The sequence below is a fragment of the Mirounga leonina genome, unplaced genomic scaffold (assembly GCF_011800145.1).
Source record: "Mirounga leonina isolate KUSES-001 unplaced genomic scaffold, KU_Mleo_1.0 Mir_168, whole genome shotgun sequence".
Taxonomy (NCBI): Eukaryota; Metazoa; Chordata; class Mammalia; order Carnivora; family Phocidae; genus Mirounga; species Mirounga leonina.
In genome coordinates this window covers 69,766,161-69,789,060 of record NW_023270426.1, presented here as the reverse complement: position 1 = coordinate 69,789,060, position 22,900 = coordinate 69,766,161, and the positions used below count along the sequence as shown (strand labels likewise).

At 41.9% G+C, this 22,900-nt stretch overlaps 1 protein-coding gene across 12 annotated transcripts in view; it reads right to left on the bottom strand.

Moving 5' to 3' along the window:
- The window catches only part of PAM (peptidylglycine alpha-amidating monooxygenase), a 283,495-nt gene extending 265,668 nt beyond the window's left edge, over positions 1–17,827 (bottom strand). For 5 of the 12 annotated variants that reach the window (XM_035014985.1, XM_035014986.1, XM_035014987.1 and 2 more), the window contains exon 1: positions 17,642–17,826. The gene's annotated coding sequence lies outside the window, so the exon portion shown is untranslated. Of the gene's footprint in view, positions 1–17,641 lie in introns of all 12 variants that reach the window. The other 7 variants (XM_035014992.1, XM_035014993.1, XM_035014994.1 and 4 more) reach the window with 3 other exon arrangements.
- Between the last annotated feature and the right edge of the window lie 5,073 nt (positions 17,828–22,900).

Sequence of the window (22,900 nt, the reverse complement as noted above, 5' to 3'; positions counted from 1 at the left end):
TATTAGACCAAACTAAATTTTGATAATAGGGGATGATTAGATTTGGTACTCTGCTTGGTACAGAGAAAAGACCTGGTAAGCAACTGCTCTATCAATGAGCCAGAAGAGGGATCCTACCACAAGAGATCAGCAGAAACAGCCTCAATGTCCAACAGAATTCTTGCAGCAATGTTTTCCTACAAAACGTATGCATGCTCTTTAAGATAAATCTGAAAGCTACAAGACATAAAGGACATCCATAATCCCACCAGATCAGAGACTAGATTTTAAAACATTTCAATCTCACCCAGAATTAGCAAGATAAAAAAAAAAAAAAAAAAGGAAAAAATGTTAAGAAGTTCTAAAGACAGGATACCATGCAAAGTTAAACAAGTCAGTCACAAAAAGACAACACAAAAAGTGTGATTCCATGTATATGAGTTATCTGAAGTGTCAAAATCATAGAAACGTAAAGTAGAATGATGGTCACCAGAGCAAGAGGAGGAGAAAGTGAAAAGTTGTTCTCTAATGGGCACAGAGCTTCTGTTTCGTAAGATGAAAAAGTTCTGGAGATCTGTTACACAATATGTGAATATACTTAACACTACTGAACTACACACTTAAAAATGGTTAAGATGATAAACTTTGTGTTGTGTTTTTTACCACAATTAAAAGGTAGATAAAAATTCTTAAAGTAATATAAAATGCTTCATATTGCACCAAATTACTAATACTGAAGACCAGAGAACAGTGTCATATTGACAGCCTTGTTTAAAAACAAATTTTTTAAAAGACTTTATTTTTAAGTAATCTCTACACCCAACATGGGGCTCAAAGTCACAACCCCGAGATCAAGAGTTACGCGCCCTACCCTCTGAGCCAGCCAGATGCCCTTAAAAAATGTTTTTCAGGGGGCGCCTGGGTGGCTCAGTCGTTAAGCGTCTGCCTTCAGCTCTGGTCATGATCCCAGGGTCCTGGGATCGAGCCCCACATCGGGCTCCCTGCTCAGCAGGAAGCCTGCTTCTCCCTCTCCCGCTCCCCCTGCTTGTGTTCCTTCTCTCGCTGTCTCTGTCAAATAAATAAATAAAATCTTTAAAAAAAAAAAATGTTTTTCAGGCCCAATTCCATTCAACCAAATTAACTAGAGTCTGATAAAAATGGCACTTGAAATGAGTGGGAAGGAAAGAACGACTCAATTAATGATGTGGAACTAATTTGTAAAAACCTATATAAAAATATACACTTAGATGCTTATATCATGACATACATAAAATTTAATTCCAGAATTAAATAGTTAAGATGTGAAATTACAAGACAACCAGCATAAAAATATAGGCAAATATTATCTGACCTTAGTGTGAGAATATTTTTATAAAAATAAAACAATGGAGAAGATAAACATATTGAATTTATCTTCAATAACTGAAATAATTGAAATAATTTCTTCAATAACTGAAATACATAAAACTGAAGATCACTTTGTTTTTTTTAAAAAACCCACCACTACGAAGCCAGAAGGCAAACAAATTAATTCACTAAGTATCTGACAGTGGGTTGATAACCTTAATATATAAAGTATTTCATCAAAATATAAAAATAATAAATATGACTGTAGAAGTCATAAAAGAACAAATAAAATACTAAAATGGCCAATAAGGACATGAAAAACTGTATGACCTCAGCAGTAATTAAAGAAATAACAAGAGCTAAAAGCTACAGACCATGTACCCTGTTACATGTTATATGTCTAGTTTCCTATTTCATCTCCTGCAGCTAGGGACAAAGAAAAAAATGCCCCTATCTTTCAGATGAGGAAACTGAGTCAACCAAAAGGTCATATTCCAAGGGCAAGCAGTCTCAGTTCAGAGCTGCTGTGTTAATCACCACACTCCACAGCCTCCAAAAATAAAAGGAAAAGAGAGATAGCTTTTTACTCTATCAAATGTCATTTAGGGCAGGCCTGGACAAACTAGGCTCTCAAGTCAGATGCCCTGCCGCCCATTTTTGCATGGTCTGCAAGCTAGAAATGAATGTTTTCTGCATTTTTCCATTGTTGGGAAAAAATTATGTAACGTGAAAATTTTGTGACGTGAAAATCATATGAAGTTTAACCTCAGTGTCCACAAATAACAGCAGAGTTAAGCAAGGTGCAACAGAGATTGCATGTGGCCCTGCAGAGCCTGAGACATTTACCTCATTTGGCCCTTTACAGAAAGTGCCTGTTGTCTCCCGATTTGGGATACAGGAAACTGGGCTCTCTTCTACGCTGTCACTGTAAATGGCAGTCAAGTACAATAAAAAGCAAAATATGTGTATCTTCATAGCAGCTGACCCAGGAATTTTAGTTTATCACAAAGAAATGTAAAATTCACCTCAAGTTTTATGTAAAAAACACTGCAGCAATGTGAACCCAGGAAGTCTGACTCCAGGCCTAACCTCAGTGCCAGGACTAGGGTGAAGGCTACACTTAAATACTGATTCTGAAGGGAAGAAAACAGCTTTTCAAGTTTGTCAAGTAACACCCATGAAAACTGGTATTCCTGAAGTCCTAGGAATCTGAACTGTCAAACAACATCTTGAAATTACTACCAAATCATAAAACATTCATTTAAAAAGACATTGTTTTTTGAGCTGGAACACATGAAACTGTAGATATTCAAAGGTTTATGATACATTAATAGTATTAAATCAAAAGGCAGACATAGATTAAATATAAAATCCATCTTGAGTATGGATAAACCCAAAATTGACAGTTTACTTTCAGCAGAATAACACATCTGTCACATGAATTAATGTCATCACTTGAATTTTATTGGTTTTGGAGTTTGTTGGCATTTAATTTGTAAATTTGCTTTATTGTATAACTGTATAAATGCTATAACCTAAGACATTTATTCCATGCTGGGGTATATTTACATAATATTATGACAAACATAATTAAGTCAAACTGGAAGTAAGAATGTTTTCCTTTGAAAGAGGCCTTTGTATTTCACAAGTTTGAGAATGCTGTATCTTGTAAATTCCACAAACCACCTAGCACATAATTTTGAGAAAAAAACAATCACAGTCCCCTTCTGCTCTCTCTCACAAGCTTGGTATTGAGGGGCAACAGCAGACCACAACCATCAGGATGAAAAGGATGGCAAATGAAAGACCACTTTCATGTGACTTCACATTCAAAACAAAACTCTTCACCTTGGTGAGCTTCGATTTTCTCTTCTGTAAAGTAGGGATAATGGTTTGCATTGCAAGGTCATAGAAAGCAAGCATGAGGGGCGCCTGGGTGGCTCAGATGGTTAAGCGTCTGCCTTCGGCTCGGGTCATGATCCCAGGGTCCTGGGATCGAGCCCCATGTCCAGCTCCTGGCTCAGCGGGGAGCCTGCTTCTCCCTCTGCCTCTCCCCCTGCTCGTGCTCTCTCTCTCTCTCTCTCTCTCTCTCTGTGTCTTGAATGAATAAATAAAATCTTAAAAATTAAAAAAAAAAAAAAAAGCAAGCAAGCATGAGAGGTACACTAGGTAAGGGATACAACATAATAATAATAGTAAATAATAATAATAATAATAGCTAGTATTTACTAAGCAGTTAACCATGTGCCAGGCATTTTGTATGCATTTTATATGCACATAACATTTTATATACACCATCACCTCAACAAATAATTACAACCATTACACTATACGTTAATAGGTACCAACATACCTCTGTTTTAAAGATGATAAAGCTGAGGCACTGAGAGGTTCAGTGATTTGTCCAAGGTCACATAGCTGGTAAAAGGCTGAGCCAACACCTGACCAAAATGTTTAATGCCAGGAAGCTGGTTTTCTGACACTTATGTCCATAGTTTACCAGAATGAGAACACATAAACATTTCTTCTTCAAAACCCAGCCACAGACCTTCTAAGTGAACCACGGCCTCTGAAGGGGCCTCCGAGCCACTCAGGTCATAAACCTTCCCAGAATGCATTTTCCAGTTGGCTTTAGTCTTCTTTCTACAAAATTTGGGACATACAGTGCAACTTTATTTTTGAAAGTCTTCAAAATTCTAGCCAACAGCAGTGTAAACATCAATTTCCTCTTCTTCTCGGGACTCTCCAGGATCCCTCCTCCAGTCTTTCCTCCCTTTGTATTCCTGCAGTTGAAAACTCTAGACTAAGCCACTAGGCCTAAGCACACAGTACTTGTGGGAAGGAGCCAAAATCATCATCACCACCAAGTTTTTTGTACAGATAAAAAAAGGTTTGGTTAACATCACAAAATTGATGAGCTTAAACCCCAGAAAGGGTTATACTTTAAAAAAATTAAAACTACTTTCTTGCCATTTTCTATGTTTCCCCTGCTTAGAATATAGCACTAAAAACAAAAATCTTCAATTTCATTCCCAACTGGCAAACAGGTTTTATTTTCATTTTTAAAAGGCATCCTTGGGGCACCTGGCTAGCTCAGTTGGGAGAGCATGCAACTCTTGATCTTGGAATCGTGAGTCTGAGCCCCACGTTGGGGGTAGAGATTACTTAAGAAAATAAAAGAAAAGGCATCCTAAATGATTATAGCAGAATTATAATTTTTGGAAATGGAAAAAATAAAGATTATTAGGAGATTTAGTTCCCAACTACCCTCAGATCTTTACTCCACTACCCCCCCCAATCAAGTACACATTATACTGAAATATAAAGGTTGTAAATGGCTACAGGGCCTAACTTCTTTGAAGAGAATCTAAAATGGCTATCAAGAGTTTATAACTCCCAAAAGCTTAAGCAAAACTCTGTGACTTTTTTTTTTTCCCTGTATAGCCTCAATCTTCAAATGGTTCCACTGTAAAAAATGCTTTTATTCTATGGACATGCTAAAATATTAGGTTTAAAAACAAATACAAACTCTTTTGAGAATGAATGCCTTGCAAATAACCAAGAAAGGAAAAAATAAAAGTAACAGAGAAAGCCACTATTAAAGCCATTTTTCTGAGTCTACCGAGTGTTTGGGAGAATGATTATTAATGTAGTCAGGTATGAATCTGAGCGGGCACCATGGAGAGCAGTGGTAGTGGGAACAAGAGCAGGAGCGGTGAGAACAGATCAGTGCTCATGGTGTGCTTGACTCCACGCTAAGTGCATACAGGAGTATCTCGTTTGTTCCACAGCGACGCAGGCCCCCAAGCCAGGATCCCTGGATTCAAATACTGGCCCCACCACTTAATATCTATGTGACCTGGGGCAAATCACTTTGACCTCTGTGTACTTCATTATCCTTATTGGAGGTAATAACTATCCCATCTCACAAGGTTGCTGTGAGAATTAAATGTGTTAAAAATATGTGACATGTTTAGAACAGTATGTGGCAAACAATCAATATCACAAGGGCTACTTGAGAATCATTGTTGTTGTTATTGTTATTATTATTATTTCATTTCAGAAATTAGGAAACTGAGGCATAGAGAAGTCATTTGTCTGAAGTCACACGCCTGGGAAATGTCAGACCTGGGGTCTGAACATAAGGCATTGTGACTCTCAAGTCCATCCTCTTAACCACCTCAAAACAAACAAACAAAAAACTGTTGTTTTCTAATGTAGAGAATTCATTAAATGAGACAACGGGTATCAGTGAAGTTGAGGATGCTCTGGAATGATGGCCCTACAACCTGGTGACTAAGCACCCCTTGGGTCAAATATCTCTACTGGATGCTGAGAGTACATGAAACACCAGATGGTCCCAGATATGGCTTAAAGCTCATACTTTAAAGAGAAAGAATATACATATAAGTATTTTTAAATTGAAATGACAATGGAAAATTGCAAAAACAAAAGTAGCAAAAAAAATTTTTTTTAAGATTTTATTTATTTATTTGAGAGAGCAAGAGAGAGAGCAAGACAGCATGAGCAGGGTGAAGGACAGAGGGAGAAGCAGGCTCTCCACTGAACAAGGACCCCAATGCGGGGCTCGATCCCGGAACTCCGGGATCATGACCTGAGCTAAAGGCAGACACTTAACTGACTGAGCCACCCAGGCGCCCCTAGCAAAAAATTTTTTAAAAACAAAATAAAATGACCAGAAACAAGGTGTTTCCTAACTCCAGAAACAAATACACTTCTTTAAAATGTCCTGCCCTACCTGCCCCATTCCTCAACCCATGAAATTTTCTATCCAACATGTTCTCTCTTCAACACATTTTTGGTTGATGTTATCACTTTAGTCACTGTTTTGACCTTCTAGTATTTATGTTTAGGAAGGAAAATATATGTCAAAAACTTTACTTATGAGCAAGGAAAAATCAAAATTTCCAGATGATGAAGATTAAGGTAGCAATAAATTTAATCTTCTGCAATTATTTTATCCTTCTCATACGATTTTTCAATCTTTTCTAGCTTTAGGAAGAAGGTATTCTATTAGATTTTGAAGATTAAGATCAAACATTTTTTTTCTCCTGGTAACATCTACTTGATTGGATACCAGGAGGAAATTTATTTCTACAATAACAGTGAAATCTGAAATTCATCGTTTGCCTTTTTCTTTAAAAAAGTTTTACAAAAACTATAAGAAATAACCGATGTCTGTTTTTCCTTTAGTGAAAATCTCAATGCAGCAATAATAGTGAAACAAGTTAATTAAAATGCAACAATTAAAACCGAGTTTCTCTATCACATAATTATTTGGAATGTAAGAGCTTTGCGAAGAAAACTCTTCTGGTGTACTGAAAAACAGCCACTTTTGTAGGTAAAGGTCAAGTATTCAATTTCTATTCACTAAATCTGAATGGCTTCCTACAACAGTCTTCTTGGATGTGATCTACATGCTAGTCTATTAGAAAATAAAAAATGGTTAGGCTTTTAAATTGGTTAACCAGGTACACAAGAAAATACCACCACAGTTTCAGGTACGTTGCCTCAATGTCCCTAAAACAAAGGCTGTCCTGAACACCAGAAAAGGCCATATGAAGATTAATGCATAAAATGGAACACCTTAATGCCAAATCTGATAAAACTCTAAAAGAGTACCACTTAGGTGTTCTCCAACATCAACAGGTAGACATGTATCAAACTCTTCTTGTACTATCAATAAATAAATAAATAAATAAATAAATAAATAAATAAATAAATAAAAGCAAACCAAAAAAGAAACTGGTGAGAAAAACAAATATATGAGATTTTTAAGTCGAAGAGAAGAGTGAGTTTTTTAATCAGCCAGGGCTGAGGCATCTAATAAGATAAAAACCACAGACCCTTCTGGGCAATTAGCAGAGAGTGGTTAGTCTGTGTCACAGAACCACATGTAGTCTTCCAGAAAGTCAAAGGAAGCATGCTGGGTCAAAAAAAAACAATTGAAACGATGGGGCGCCTGGGTGGCTCAGTCGTTAAGCGTCTGCCTTCGGCTCAGGTCATGATCCCAGGGTCCTGGGATGGAGCCCTGCATCGGGCTCCCTCCTCGGCGGGAAGCCTGCTTCTCCCTCTCCCAGTCCCCCTGCTGTGTTCCCTCTCTCTCTGTCTCTCTGTCAAATAAATAAATAAATAAATCTTAAAAAAAAAAATTGAAACGATAAAACTTTTCACACACAAAAAGAGTCTACATAAAGATTATATGAGTAAGTACAAGGATTATATACTTTTTCCATCACATCGGTACAATACCTGAATGTACGATTAAAAGAAAAAGAATGTACTATTAAAAAGAAAAGTGCCTGGGTTCTTTTGTTCCTTCTTTCGTCTGGACCTCTCTGTTCTAATTTATACTAATTGGAAATTAACAGGCCTTGCAGAATTCTAAAGTAAGTATATATGGACATTCAGAATTTCACATGTAACTTTGACCAGGTATTTCATTGATTTTGCCCTATGTCATACAGATTAGCTCTTACAGACCTAACCCACCTCCTCTATGAGTCATTCTAGTAATACACACCTAAATCATGATGTTTGTGATTGCCATTTCTTAATGTGTATTGAATCACGCTGGTATGAATTGAACTGTATCCCCTAAAAAGATGTTAAAGTCTTAACTTCTAGTACCTGTGGATGTCATTTTATTTGGAAACAGGATCTTTGCAAGTGATCAAGTTAAGGTTAGGACATTAGGGTGTCCTGTAATCCAATGACTGTGCCCTTATAAAAAGGGGAAACTTGGACACAGTGACACAGAGGATAGGTGATGTGAAGACACAAAGAGAATTCCATCCACAAGCAAAGGAACGCCAGGGGCTACCAGACACTAGGAGAGAGGAATGGGACAGATGCTCGCTCCCTCATGGCCCTCAGAGGGAATCAACCTGCCAGCACACTGATCTCAGAGCCTCCAGAACCATGAAACAATGTATTTCTGTTGTTCTAAGCCACTCAGTTTATGTATTTTGTTACAGCAGTCCCAGGAAACTATTATACAGGCAATGGACTGAGTTGAGTTGTCCCAAGCTTGGGTAGTGTGGCTAGAAGCACAAGAAGCCTCACACAACTCTTGTAGCACAGGAGATTCCACAGTGGGAAATGGTGTGAAAAACTTGCAATTTAGATGACGAAATGAAATACGCCCATCTAAAATATTTAAAATAATGACACATTTGTTTAAAACACATTTCCTGTGTCTTACTTCATTTACTCCTCACAACCACACTGTGAGTGAATTAGGGAGGCTTATCTTCATCTTAATTTACAAGGAACCTGAACCTCACAGGGTTGAACGTTTTGGCCAAACTCATATATGCACATGGCAGAGTCGTATTGGTGCCCAATCTTTTCTAGGAAGAAAGAACATAATCATAAATATTTTTTTTTAAAGATTTTATTTATGTATTTGAGAGAGAGAGAATGAGAGAGAGCACATGAGAGTGGGGAGGGTCAGAGGGAGAAGCAGACTCCCTGCCGAGCAGGGAGCCCGATACGGGACTCGATCCCGGGACTCCAGGATCATGACCTGAGCCGAAGGCAGTCGCTTAACCAACTGAGCCACCCAGGCGCCCAATCATAAATATTTTAACTTGAACAACAGTAGCACTTTAAAGTAGTGCCTCTTCCAATGACTCAAGGAAGAAAGGAAAAAATAGTATCATACAGACTGAGGTGGCTGAGGGACTCAGTGATCCAGGAAAGATGGAGTAAATCAGGAAAAAAACTGGTAGAAAAGGTAACTGCTAACTTGTGAACCTGGTCTTGAAGGAAGAGATGGAAACAGACTAACAAGAGGAAAGAAGGGCCATGGTGAGTAGATGTTAACACCAAGAACAACAATAAATTATGTGTAAGGCCTACGAACACTGGAGAAAGCCCTTCAAGAGACTAAATGGAGAAGTCCAGAGAGCACTGTAATGGAAAATGCAGCTAAAATGAGAAAGGGGCCCTTCCACTCAGCCAATCGAAGGATTATCATTGACATGATGGACAAGTAGTTACCACTGTCTGGCTTTTAGTCAGGGTGTGATGTGATAAAGGCAGCCGTCCCAGAAGCATTCTTAACAACAGTTTAGTGGCAAAGCAATCTGGGACTGTGATTGGTACAGTGCATGGCTTTGAAAAAGTGGTCATGACTAAAGAGAATATAATGAATCTATCTAGATGCTTCAAGTTTCAGCTTCTACCACGACCTCCTTGACAGCTGCCTTTCTTCCCTCCCTCCTGTATTTCTAGACAAACTGGCCTTCTTGGTATTCTGTGAGGGTGGGAGGGTCCTTGCACCAGCCTCGAGACCTTGTACTTGTTCCCTCCGCTTGGTAGAGGATTTTTGCATAGTTAGCTCCCCTACTTCATCTGGGCCTTTGTTCAAATGCTACCTCTTCAGAAAGGTCTTTCTTGATCACTCTGTATAAGAAGACAATCCCCAGTCATTCTCCATTCCCTTACATGGCTTCATTTTTCTTTATAAGACTTATTATTACCTGAAATTATATTTATTTTACTTACTGATTAGCCATTACTCTCATTAATACATAAACTCTGCAAGTATAGGGATCTTGCAGGTCTTATTCACAGTTGCATTCCCAGAGCCGGCACAAATCTTGGCATAAGGTAGGGACTCACTAAATATTTGTTGAAGGAATAAAAGAAGCTTATTCCCAAATAAAGTTGATGATATCCTCTAAAACACTTTTGTAATCCATCCTCCCTGCCACTTCACTACCAGTATACACAACAGGCCTGGGACACTGTTGTTGCTACTTGGGTTAATGCAGCGGCCACCCAACTTCTCCCCACTGCCACCCTGTGTCCTCCTCCAATTCATTCCCCCGCAGATGATTTTAACAAAACACAAATCTCATGGAGTCACTAGCCCCCACCTAAAACATTCTCCCTCTGCTGTCTGGACCATTCTTCTCCCCATCCTCTCTCAAATTCTCCACCTCATGCTTCAGATATCAACCAAGTGTCCTTCCTCAGGTTCCTGTTACACAAGCCCACAAAACTGTGCTGCTCTATTCAGAGCATTTACCTCTATTTGTAATTATGTAATTATTAGTTGTTGTGGGTTTTTAAAAATTAATGATTGTCTTCATCTTGGACTCTTCGCTCTATGGTAGCACAGATCACGAATATCTGCGCACGATCGAATCTCTAGGGTCAAGAATAGTGCTTGGTACGTGGCTGGCACTGAATAAATATTTGTTGAGTGAGTGAAAGAAGGCACCTTGTCAAGAACCAAAGAGCTAGAAGCCAGTATCAGATACACATATAAAAACTTTCCACAAATACGGAAGAAGAGCTGAAGACAAAGATACTAGTGAAAATCTACAATATGATAAACTGCCATTTAAACAGAAGGAACCAGGAGAAGCCTAGGGCAATGCAAACTTTGATACAGCACTGCTACAGACTAGGAAAGAATGGGACCATGAGAGCCTATTTCATTAAGGAACTAGACAAGAACCAGTTCAAACAATTTGCTAAAACTACATAGTTATGACTTAGGTAATGACCGTAACTAGGTGAAAGGTTACATCTACATATCCTATTAAGGACTCCTTGACTCATCAGTCTCTCTGGAAACATTTGCCTCTGCAAAGAAACTACTCAAACTTTCCTTCTTGGTATTTTCTTTTATAAAAATTCTCCAAAAAGTCCTTAGCCCCCTGGAAAATGTTTTAAAGACATTTTACTGTGGTCGATTAGGCATACAGTAATAGCTAAGTGAGGCAAGGCCATGGAGGAAATGGCATATAATAGAAAGAACCCACTTGTGCTCCTGATTAAAGTCACTCATGTATGACTTCGGGAACTGTACACACTAAAAATTTTTTAACACCACAGGAAATCCAGGGTTAAAGGACAAGGCCAAATTTGTAACCCTCAACTGTTGTTGTTTTAATCACCTAAAGCTAGAATCCATGTAATTCTAAATTCTCTGAGGGAAAGGAAGAACTTATTAGTTTATATTTATTTGAGGCTTCTTTTAAAATAAGATGTAAACACTGACGTGCATGAAAAGCAACTTAGTATCATCTCCCTTCATGTGAACCCATCAGTGACTCATGCTATAAACAGCAAATCTCCTGGGTTTGTTTCTGAGCCGGGCACAACAGTTTCAACTGCATAGTTTTACTGGAGCCAATTTTCCAAAGAGGATTTACCACACCCTGCCTGAGAAAGGACAGCATGAAACTGGTGAGAATTCTGATCTTCAGAAATACAACAGACAATGATTATTTCCAATTTCATGCCGTTTATATGAAGAGAATGGAGGCACAAGGAAATGCAAGCCTGAAGCGTGGGTAAGAACTGTGGCAAACAAAACAGAAAGGGGAAAATGAAAGCATGCTAACTAAACTGACAGTAAGAAATATAGGCGGGGAGGGGCAGGGAGAATGCAAGGAGGATAACCAACCTTTTCCATCCCTACAAAATTAAGATTTCAAAATTCACAATTAAAAAAAAAAAAAAAGACATTTAGCAAAGTAACACTGAAACACCAAATTGAGTAAAATCTCACCGAGTGGGAAATCTATGCAAGGGACTCTACTTTGGTACAAACCCTAATAGCAAATGACCTGGCTCTCCCAAAGTTCACTTTATAAAATTTGAAGAGTGTCTGTGAAAATAAGGGTTTGTCAATGTATATAGTAGCGTAAACAAGAGACATATGTCTAGCCTACACAAATTTTCTTTAAACAGTACAGAAGCTCTCCAGTTATATGCAAACAATCATCCAATCCTCATGCTACTTCAAAATTAACATGTCTCTTCATAAAGTTTTCTTTGAAAGAGTTCTAATAGCACATTCTCGGGTTAGGTATGTAAGCACTTGCAAATAATAAATTCAATTTTTAAAACATTCTAAAACTCGGGGCGCCTGGGTGGCTCAGTCGTTAAGCGTCTGCCTTCGGCTCAGGTCATGATCCCAGGGTCCTGGGATTGAGCCCCACATTGGGCTCCCTGCTCAGCGGGAAGCCTGCTTCTCCCTCTCCCACTCCCCCTGCTTGTGTTCCCTCTCTTGCTGTGTCTCTCTCTGCCAAATAAATAAATACAATCTTAAAAAAAAAAAACACACACACAAAAACATTCTAAAACTCAAGTTTTTAAAAATTTGAGTTGGTCTTCATATAAGTACAATTATATTACACTAGGAATAGGTACTATTTTAAAGCGCATTTCTTCTGGCATAGGTAGATGAAATTCCCCGTATCGGAAATGTTTCACAGGGCATTTTGATCCAGGGAAATAGCAGGTGGTGATACGGTTCTTCCATAAGGGCCCTCGCCTTCACGTTTTAAGATTTCTACCACCATCCCTTGTTTTGCTCACGTTGTTCCTACGTGGCTAGCAGTCAACTGCACACTCGGTGCAGGTAAAAAACACTGTCCTTTGTGGCTGCAGCTGCTGTAGGCACTTTCACGTCCCAGTACTTGTGGTCCATGACCTCCTCAAAATGAACTTCCCCCTTTGATAGCGGAGGGCATCTGCTGTTTTTATTGTCTCCTGGCATTCCCCCCGCTGTGTCATTTAAAGTTGCACTGTGGGCGCCTGGGTGGCTCAGTTGGTTAAGCGACTGCCTTCGGCTCAGGTCATGATCCTGGAGTCCCGGGATCGAGTCCCACATCGGGCTCCCTGCTCAGCGGGGGTCTGCTTCTCCCTCTGACCCTCTTCCCTCTCGTGCTCTCTGTCTCTCATTCTCTCTCTCTCAAATAAATAAATAAAATCTTTAAAAAATAAATAAATAAATAAATAAATAAATAAATAAATAAAATAAAGTACTGTAAAGTACTACTTTTTTTTTTTTTTCCTTTTTGAGTCTAGCTCCCTCTTTTCTCAAAGCTGTTCCTCTTAAATTCCCTGAACCGTTGGGAAATCTTGTTCCTGTCCTCTAACCCTCTATGTGAGCTCAGGCGGCATAGCCGGGTTCAGCAGGCGCTGCCTGGGTGCTGGTGGACTGGCTCAGCTCCAGAACCTCCCTGCAAGTGTGCAGCTCTCGTCCTTCCGCGTTAAGCATGGCTGGTAGATGAAGCTGAAGACAGCGTTCAGAAGTTCAAGCTCCTTTGGGCACAGATCCTAATCTCCATGTGATATTGAGAAATGCCACATATATGGAGAATTTCTATTGCCACAGGGCCCTAGTCTGTCCAGTCTCCAAACTGACACTGCAGATAATTTTCTTTTATTTTCCCAAGACACCTGAACTAAATACTGTATTGATTATCCAAACTGAAATATTCCCTTTGTATAAAGGAACTCCATGAACCTCACAAAAAAACAAGTATCATTTTTATGCTGTCAAAATAAACAACTTCTTGCCTCTACTCACCCAAGAACACACACACACACAAAAATCTGAAGCAACACCTGATAGAACTTTCTGCAATGATGGAAATGGTCTGCATCTGCTCTTCCCACAACAGTAGCCACTACCCATATATGGCTATTAAACACTTAAAATGTGGCTAGTGTGACTGAGGAATTAGCATTATTTATTTTAATTAATTAAAATTAAAATGTAAGCAATGTAACTAGCGGCTTTAAAGAATTGTAAAGGATCTCAGATTTTGCCCTACTTGCAAGCTAACAAATAAGCATGCCACAGTTTCATGGATGCTGGGAGAAGACATGAGTTATCTAAGTATGGACAAAGGGCTACACTACTCACAGAACTAGCAGTAGCAGAAGTATTAACATAGTTCTATCAGCTCTTTGAAGCCCAGCTCCCACAGTATGATGCAAACAGGGTAAGGGATACCTATAGGCTTAATGATCTGCATTACAGAAGGGGAGCCCAGAGTTTAGAATACCCAAATCTCCTACATTAGAGAGTAAGCTTTTCTTAAAAAAACCAGGGCATGGCCTGCATCCCAACCTGACAACACTTGGCTGGAACTGAGTATCACTGTTCCCTTTAAACAAAGCCTGGGTTCTCAATGTTCCATACCCCTCATTCCTACTCTCATTTGTTTATTCTTTTATATTATCTACCTGATTTCCATTATAATGCATCATGCTCTGTTCCCCTTGGTCTGGAACATTCCTCAATATCCCCAACTTCTGCAGCTGCTAACTATCACTCATTCTTCAGGTCTTGTTGTATTCATGGGAAGTTTTCCCTGACCACCACCAACCCCAGTTACAATGAGGTGATGCACTGTAGGACACCCACCAACCAAGGCCCCCCACCATCCCATCTTCTGTAGTTCTCTGCAATACCTCTATCATGGCATGAATGACATAAGATTATAATTTTCTGTTTAAGTCTGGATCCCTTCCCAGACTTTTAAGGTCATAAGAGAGTGACTATGACTATTTTGTATGCCAGTGCCTAGGAAAAGGTCCAACACACAGAAGTTCAATAAACACTGTTGATTCAATAAATTAAACAAACATTAGCTGAGGAGTGGCTAATTCAAAATATGGGGGGGGGGGGTGATGTATAGTTTTGTTTTGTTTTTTTATTTTTAAAAATTGGACCCTTGAAATGTCATCCCCTGCCCCCAAGAAACTAGAATAACTACTTGAGTAGTTATTCAGGCAATCTGAATTATAGTTCTACTCCGGCCACTAACTAGCTGTCCAACCCTGGGTACAATGAAGGTCTTATTCTCTACACAAGTATAGTAAATTGTAGGAGATAAAGAGGACCAAAACTTCTCCCAGGAGACTTGGGAGCACATGACACCACCAACAAATTTATTCAGAGCCTTTTTTTAAAAGCTATTTTTATATAGTTTTAACAATTAGCTTCTACTGGTTGAAGGAGTTAAAAGGGTGAAAAAGTCCTTACATAAGAAGGTTTCTGGCTTGAGACTGATGACTATTTACCAAACCACACAGTTTCCAGGGCAGTGACAGTTCTTTAATCTCAATTCACATGTACAAAAACAAAGGTACTAAGCAAAAAGGTCAAGCGTGAAGTTAACTTCATTTCCCACAGGATGCCCCTCAACGTGGCTTGCCTCACTGACTGAGTTGACTCAAAGCTCTCAGAGCCCAGGACAGGGTACGCAAAGCCTAAGAAATTCTACGTATATCCAGCAGATGGATACATTCTTCCTAGGAGCAGGAAAAGAGTCAGAGATGTCACTGATGTGGCACCAAATACAACCTAGTCTGGTCAGACTTTTCCAGATGGAATTCTTGCCCATCCTTTGTGCCAAGCCAAAATTCTTTAAATGGTTTAAAAAAAAAAAAAAAATACTCTAAGAATCTTGTAACTGTTTCAGTCAAATTTCCAGAGTCAATCAGGCCTATCAGGCTTGAAGTGTTCAAGTTTCAACTTATTAAAAATATTACATTCAATCTCTGTACTTTTTTCTAGGCATTACAATATAATTTCCTTTCTCAAAGAGTTGAGAAAAAAGTGTATATGGGCACCATAAATTGACTTCTTCACTGAAGAAAGCTGAATTAGAATTGAAATTTCTATAGTTTATAACATTTGATTACCAAATCATACATGTATGGATGCTCTTCTGAGTTTACATCCTAAAAAGACTATTTTATTACTAAGAATGCCTCCCATTTGAGGAAGTAGCATTTGGAATTTCATTTTAAAAAACACTTGCTTAGCTAAACTTTTTATTCCAATCTATTAGGTAGATTCACTAAATAATGATCTTCGTGGGACTTTAATAATGTATTCTTGACATCATTCTACTTGCCATATGTAGTCATTAGAATATATTTGACGTCCGTATAAAAATATGATATAAAAATATTATTCTCTAATTTAGATTGGAAGCCTCTTTAGGACAAGGAATATAGTCTATTTATCTTTGAAAGCACATAGCACAATATATTGTACAATACAGGAACTTATGAAATGTCTATTAAATCAGGAACCATTTAATACCAAGTCTAAAGCTGACCTGCTTAGGCCATTTACTTGCTTTCTTTCATACAGTAATTAGAATGGTGCTAACAATGCTTCTTGCGCCGTGATTTTAAGCTGAAAATTTGCAAACGATAGGGCACATACCGCTTTTCCGAGCTAAATGTCTGAACTTACTTACTATAATGAAGGTCTGTTTCCTGAATTGTTAAAATTAGAAGCAAATTTAAATTTCAGTTAAGATGGAAAAGAGATCATAAAGATTGGCAAACATCAGAAGCACACACAATTGTTATTTACCCAAAGAACGGGGCCAATAACGATCTTTTACTACTTGAATTCCTATGACCACAGAAATACGTAAGATCCATAGCTTGCTTGATACTGTGGGCTCGATGGGGAAGAAACGACTTCAGCTCTGAACACCAATGACCAGATCCGGAAACACGAGCCTTTTACCCCAACAAAGCCACAAGCCAAATCACCTAGAGACATAATTACATCTCGGCCGAAGAACCTGAACTCAGCCGGCTAGAACACAGGACCTGCCATCAGGCAGCTTCCCGAGACGGGAGACGAGGCTCAAAGTCGAATGACACCCCTAAGTCATCCCACTGGATCTTCGCAACGACCCTCCGCAGTGGGCAGAGCGGACGCACCTTTTGCAGACGCGAATACAGTGTCCAAAGGGTCGGGTCCCGAGGCCACACAAGTAGCAAGGTGACTGAAACCAGACTTAAATTCCGATTTAACTCCAAGTGGTGGATATTCTCCATCGCGCCTCTCAGATCACCCTTCGAGGGCGTCTTACACAGTCTGGCTGGCAAAACGGCAGGAAGGAGAGCAGAGCTGGGCAAGGACCGGAGAGAAGAGAGGGCATTTCCACCGCCTTCCCGCCGATACTCGAGCACCCCGGGTCGCTCCCCAGCGCCAGCCCCTCTCCCTGTGCGGCGGCCCCAGCTTCCCCCGCCCCCGAAACTAGTCCTCAGAGGCAAGCTGGGAACCAGGGAGGCTTTCTCACCGCTACCGAGAGTTCCCCAAGTTGGAGGCAGAAAGAGCGAACGAGCAAAGGTGCCGATAGGGTGAGGGCGCAAGAAGTGCGAAGGTGAGAGAGACAGGAGGGGGCTGAGCCCTCACGAAGCGGCCGAGGTCGTGGTGGCGGTGCGGGGCGGTCAGAGGGAGCGCGGGGAGGGCGAGGAAGGCTCAGCGCCGGGGACCCTCCCCGGCCGAGGCGCCGGATTCCCGAGACTCGCAGCCCGGGAGGAAATCAGCAACCGCCTCGGGCGCCGGGCAGCCGAGGGAGCCGAGGCAGCCGAGGCAGCAGTGTCGCCTGCCCCGCCCAGCATCTTCCCAACTTCCCGAGCCCCCTCCGCGCTCCCACCCGCAGCTTTGCCCTGTCCGCCCAGCCGCGCTGGCGGCGGCGGCGGCGGCGGCGGCACCAACCTGCGCGGCGGCGGCCACAGTCCGGGACGGAAGCCGGCGCTTGCCGGCGGCGAAGCCCCGAGCGCGGCGGGCGGAGTTAGTTGAGAGGCTCCGGCTCCCTGGGCGGGGACACGCTAAGCACGCGGCTGCCGCGACGGCCGCGGCGGCGGGGCGCCTTCCTCCGGCCCGCTCTGCCGCTCGCCCTCCTCTCCCGGGGACAGCGAGCAGTCGGGCCCTCCCCCGGGGCGGCTCCGCCGTTCCCGGCCGCCCCCGGGCCCGCCTCGCGCCCGCCGCCTGCGCTCCGCCTCTGCCCCCTCGGGCGCGGGGGCCGCGGGGGTTGGGAACGAGGTACCCGCAGAGCCAGCCTGGTCGCGCGCAGCGTCCCGGGGTTTCCCTGCTGGGATCGCTTGTTCTGGGTGTTTGGACTCACGTGCGGGCAGGAGGTGGCCGAGAGCTGGAACTCGCTCGTGAGCCCGGGCCGGGGGGTGAAGGCCGGGCCTGAAAGTCTCCTTTTGCTCCGCCCGAGTCCCGTATCCCTAAAAGCGGCCCTGCTAGGTGGCCACGCCGGCCGCCGGGAAAGAGGCCGAGGAAAATGTCCGACTCTCCCTCCGCCCAGCGCGGGGCTGGGAGGACATTTCCCGAGAGAACCAAGGACCCCACCCCCCTGCTCCGGCCCGGGGTTGGGAACTCCCGCAAAGAGAGTGTACGCAACTGGTAGACCGGGCACCGGGGTTGAACCTGTGGAGAAGGGGCAGTTTCTATTCACACACACACCGAAGCCGGGTTACTGCGTGCAGGCTCCCTCGCTCAGGTCTTCGCGGTGCTTTCCTGTCCGCACTCCAGGCCTGGGGGGACCCCCTTTCCTAGCCTAGCTTCTCACCCCTGTCTGCGCATCCTCCACCCCGCCCAAAGCTTTTTAGGTCCGCAGCGCGCACCCTCTGACTACTTCGCCCCTAAAATGCCTGCATGGAACTCAGGAGCCCACTCCCTCCGTGCCTCGCCTCAAAGCAGGAGAAAACAGGGTGCCGGGGATCTGGGAAGTTTCAGCTGGAAGGTTCTATACCCATGAGGCTACATGCGTCGTGTTACTGATCCCATACACAAATTGATACGCGTTTAATTCCAGGGCAGTGTTTGCCACTTTCTGTACCCTACTGAGGTGACTTGGGTGTGTTCACCGAGTTTTTTCTCTCCCCAGCGCCAGCCACTTCTCTTCTCCCTAAATCCCACCCTCCCTTCCCCCGACCTCTCCCATCCCAGCTAACAGTACGGATCCCCAGCTCAGGGTTCTGGTTTCTTCAAATAGCTGAAGGTCCTGGGGTCTTCAGGGTGAAGGGTTAGGGAGCGAAGAGCAAGTTGGGAGGAGAAACGATGAAGAAAATGAAAAAGAAGAAGCCAGTGTACTGAGGGCAAGGAGGGACAGGGCAACCCGAATGAATATGCTGGAGAAATGATGTCATGAAAGAGAGGCAAAGCCCTCCAACGAGAGGGGAACTCCCAGAAAGAAAAATCCGTTTCTCCACTGGGAAACCACCAATGCTTGCAGTGGATAGATTGGAAAATTTGGACCACCTCCCACCAGGATTTCCAGAGAGCAGTGGAGAGTCACCGATAAACTTCAGGACCTAGAGCATGCCTTCACCGGTCCCACTTCCCAACCTGAATTCCTGGGAAGGCTGATGACCCCAAGCTCTTGGCCAGTGATGAGAAATTCATCCTGGAAAGTGATGGTCATTGAGGAGATGCAAGAAAGTAGAGTGGGGTCAGTTTACAGCTGGCCTGGCTGTTCTTTTGCTTTAGGCATCCTCTCTAACTCACCCCACCCTCCTGGCCTGGGCTATTAAGTAAAGCAAACTTGCACTTGGGACACTCCCTTAAATTAAGAAGTCACTTCTGATGAGAGAAGGAAGTGGGGAGGGACACAAGTCCTAAGACTGTGGTGGTTCTTATTTTTAAGTTCAGTTTGGTGTATTTTTATGTCAAGATAATTTTCCTGCTCAGTGAGTGGCCACATTTTTACCAGAAAATGTGGGAGAATTGCTGGGACCACACTTTCAATATTATCAGACAACAAACTTCTCTCACACCCTCGAGGTCCTGGTGGGCACAGCCACTAGGCTTCAGCTGCACTGACATAGAACCAGTCTGCCTGAGGAACCCCTACCAACCCCAGAAGTCAGACATAACAGCCTTAGGGCATTCTAGTCTGTGTGCAGTCCAGCCACCCAGCACACACAAGTTTAGCATGTGCTTATGGAGGGGAGCCAACCACCCACACTTAGTAGGTGAGAAGACTTTTCCTAACCTCAGGGCTTCACCTCACCTGAGGGTGGCTCCACACTCTAGAAGTGTCATTACAGAAGCAGTCCCCAGTGCCCCACTTTTACCTTTGGAGAGGCTACCTCAAATTTAATTATAAAATCTCCTTCCTTCCCTTATTTCTTCTATCGCACAAAAGGTTAAGACATAGAAAAGTTCAAGCAGCTAGAAGACACCTCCCCTAATAAGAAGTTTCTCCTTGTCCACTCATTAAAAGAAAAATCATCTGTGACAATGGAACCTTATTGAACTTAAATCCTTTCTGAAAATGGTAATCCTTCTGTGTGTATGGTATTTTAATTTTTTTTTATTTTTATTTATTTATTTATTTATTTTGACAGAGAGAGAGAGAGAGACAGCGAGAGAGGGAACACAAGCAGGGGGAGTGGGAGAGGGAGAAGCAGGTTTCCCGCCGAGCAGGGAGCCTGATGTGGGGCTTGATCCCAGGACCTTGGGATCATGACTTGAGCCGAAGGCAGACGCTTAATGACTGAGCCATCCAGGCACCCCAGTTATTTTAATTTTAAATAAATGGTACAATCTCATGGCAAAAAGTGTCCACACAACTGGTGGGGATAAAAGGTCCAGTTTTTTCCTGGGAAAAGTTCTTGTAGCTAAAGAGAATGGGAGAGCTTATTTACAGGAAGCAGAATTGGTCTCAGGCAGTATTACAAAATAGATGGAGATGGATAGTCCTCCATAAACCTCCCCCATTTTCAATTTGCCTTCCCAGCAGCCTCATCTGCCTGATATTGCCAAGTTTCCAAGCCAATTCACCTCACACAAAAGTGTTAGGGACTTCAGATACTGTTACCCACTAGTGTTTGTCTTGGAAAAGAGTGACATTTTGAGCAGAAGTGACAGAGTAAAGGGAGATCCATGGAGAATCTTTCCTGTACTCCTTATTTTAGACCTTTCTGTTAGGTGTTTCATTGTAAAGATCGGTCCAATGGACAGAACTTCTCTTGGATGAATGGGGAACGTGCAGGCCTATGGGCTTCACTGAAAAGAAAGAAAACTATATCCTTCCACATTCTGCAGCACTTCAAGTAAGATCTAAGAGCACACAGCCTTGATAGAGGACAGAAGATTACATTCAATAATAGAATAAGCTTCAAATTGGTTATATCAAATAGTCAAATTTGCTTATGCATATACAGAATGGCAAGAGAAAATACTAATTTCAATTTACAAGTCATCAAAAAGCACCTTGTGGACCACATAATGAATAGAGCCATGTTAAAGTAATATATGTGTGTTCTTTCACAAATAAATTTTCCTCTGAAATACAGACATCTGTCATGGAGCCAATTATTTTGCACAGCATGTGCTATAAAAGCACATAAAAGAAATAATATACTACATTGCTTATTTGAAAGTGATCAGGAATATGCAGCTGCATGCTGGCATGTCTTTAATTTCATGGTGTTAAGAAAAAACTATAGGAGTATGAAATAGCAAACCCTTTCCTACTGGAGTACTAATTCAATTACCTATCATGATATATGAAGGAGCAAAAATTTTCCCCATTAACTGGCAGAAACACTATGGAACTATTTTCTTGTCTTCCTCTACTAACCCTTGTAGAGAGAATGTGAACACGAAGTTTCCTTTGAAAACAAAGGGATCACAACACTCTGATCAGCTCCAGGGGTGTGCAGAAGAGCAAGGCTGGAAATGGCATTCTAAGGACATAAATTATCACTTAAATGAGGCTAGACTTTTATGAAATTTTTGCATCAAATAGACCTCGAGTTTGAAAAGTGCAATAAGAGATAGGCCAAATCAAACTTCCTTGATGTAATGCAAGTGTGAAACCTTTTTCTTTTTCATTTCTCTGGCAAACTCCCATTCTCCCCTCTTTCACTGCATGATGCACACATAAATAAAATACAAAAATATTTTGTAGAAAGCCCTGCCAGGTTAAGTACACAGAGCCTTCTTGAATACCTCCTATTACTTGTGACACTTTAAAATAGATTTTTAAAAAATTCTTAAGAGGAATACCTTAATAGCTTCCCAGAAGTAGAATGTATTATCATTGCAGTACAAAGGGTATCATTCATTTCTAATCCTTGGCTCCACAGGTGTTCCCTGCCCAGACTGTGGTTGGCACTTAGAGGGCCTAATTATGATTCATATATCCCACATTCCCCAGGAACTGGTCCCTCTAATTTCATACAATTCCTTTATTCGGAGGAGAAAAATACATTTCAGTCGTACTGGCTAGACACAGTGATTCTCAATCCTGACTGCACGTTAAAATTACCTGGGGAGCTTTAAAAATCCTGATGCCTCAGGGCGCCTGGGTGGCTCAGTCGGTTAAGCCTCTGCCTTTGGCTCAGGTCATGATCCCTTGGTTGTTGGATCAAGTTCCAGGTCAGGCTCCTTGTTCAGTGGGAATCCTGCTTCTCCCTCTGCCTGCCGTTCCCCCTGCATGTGCACTCGAGCACACTCTCTCTTTCTCTCTCTCTGACAAATTAATTAATTAATTTAAAAAATAAAAATAAAATAAAATAATCAAAATCAAAATCCTGATGCCTCAACCCAGCCTCAGGCCACATAATAGAGACTCTTTGGGGGGGGGGGTGGAGCCTGAGGATAGGCATTCATTTCATTCCCTAAGTGGTTTTTATTTGCAGTCAGGGCTGCCATTGGTAGAGTGTAAACACCTAGCAAATAAAAAGTAAACCATTTTTTTTTATAAACTATTTAATATGAACTGAGCCACCAGTTAAGTGCAGTCCCCCCACCCCTTCTTTGTAATCAAGTAAGTTGTTAATTTGGTTTGACAAGGTAAGTTTTCCTTACCAAATTATGTTCTCTCTTCCTAACTTTCTGGTAAAGATGCCAAGGTCGGCTCACAATGAAAGTCCATGACCTACCCTGGTTTGGGTGAGTTTATTACTGGAATCAAAGCCATAGATCACTGTAGGAAAATAGACTTGGGGGAAATTGAAT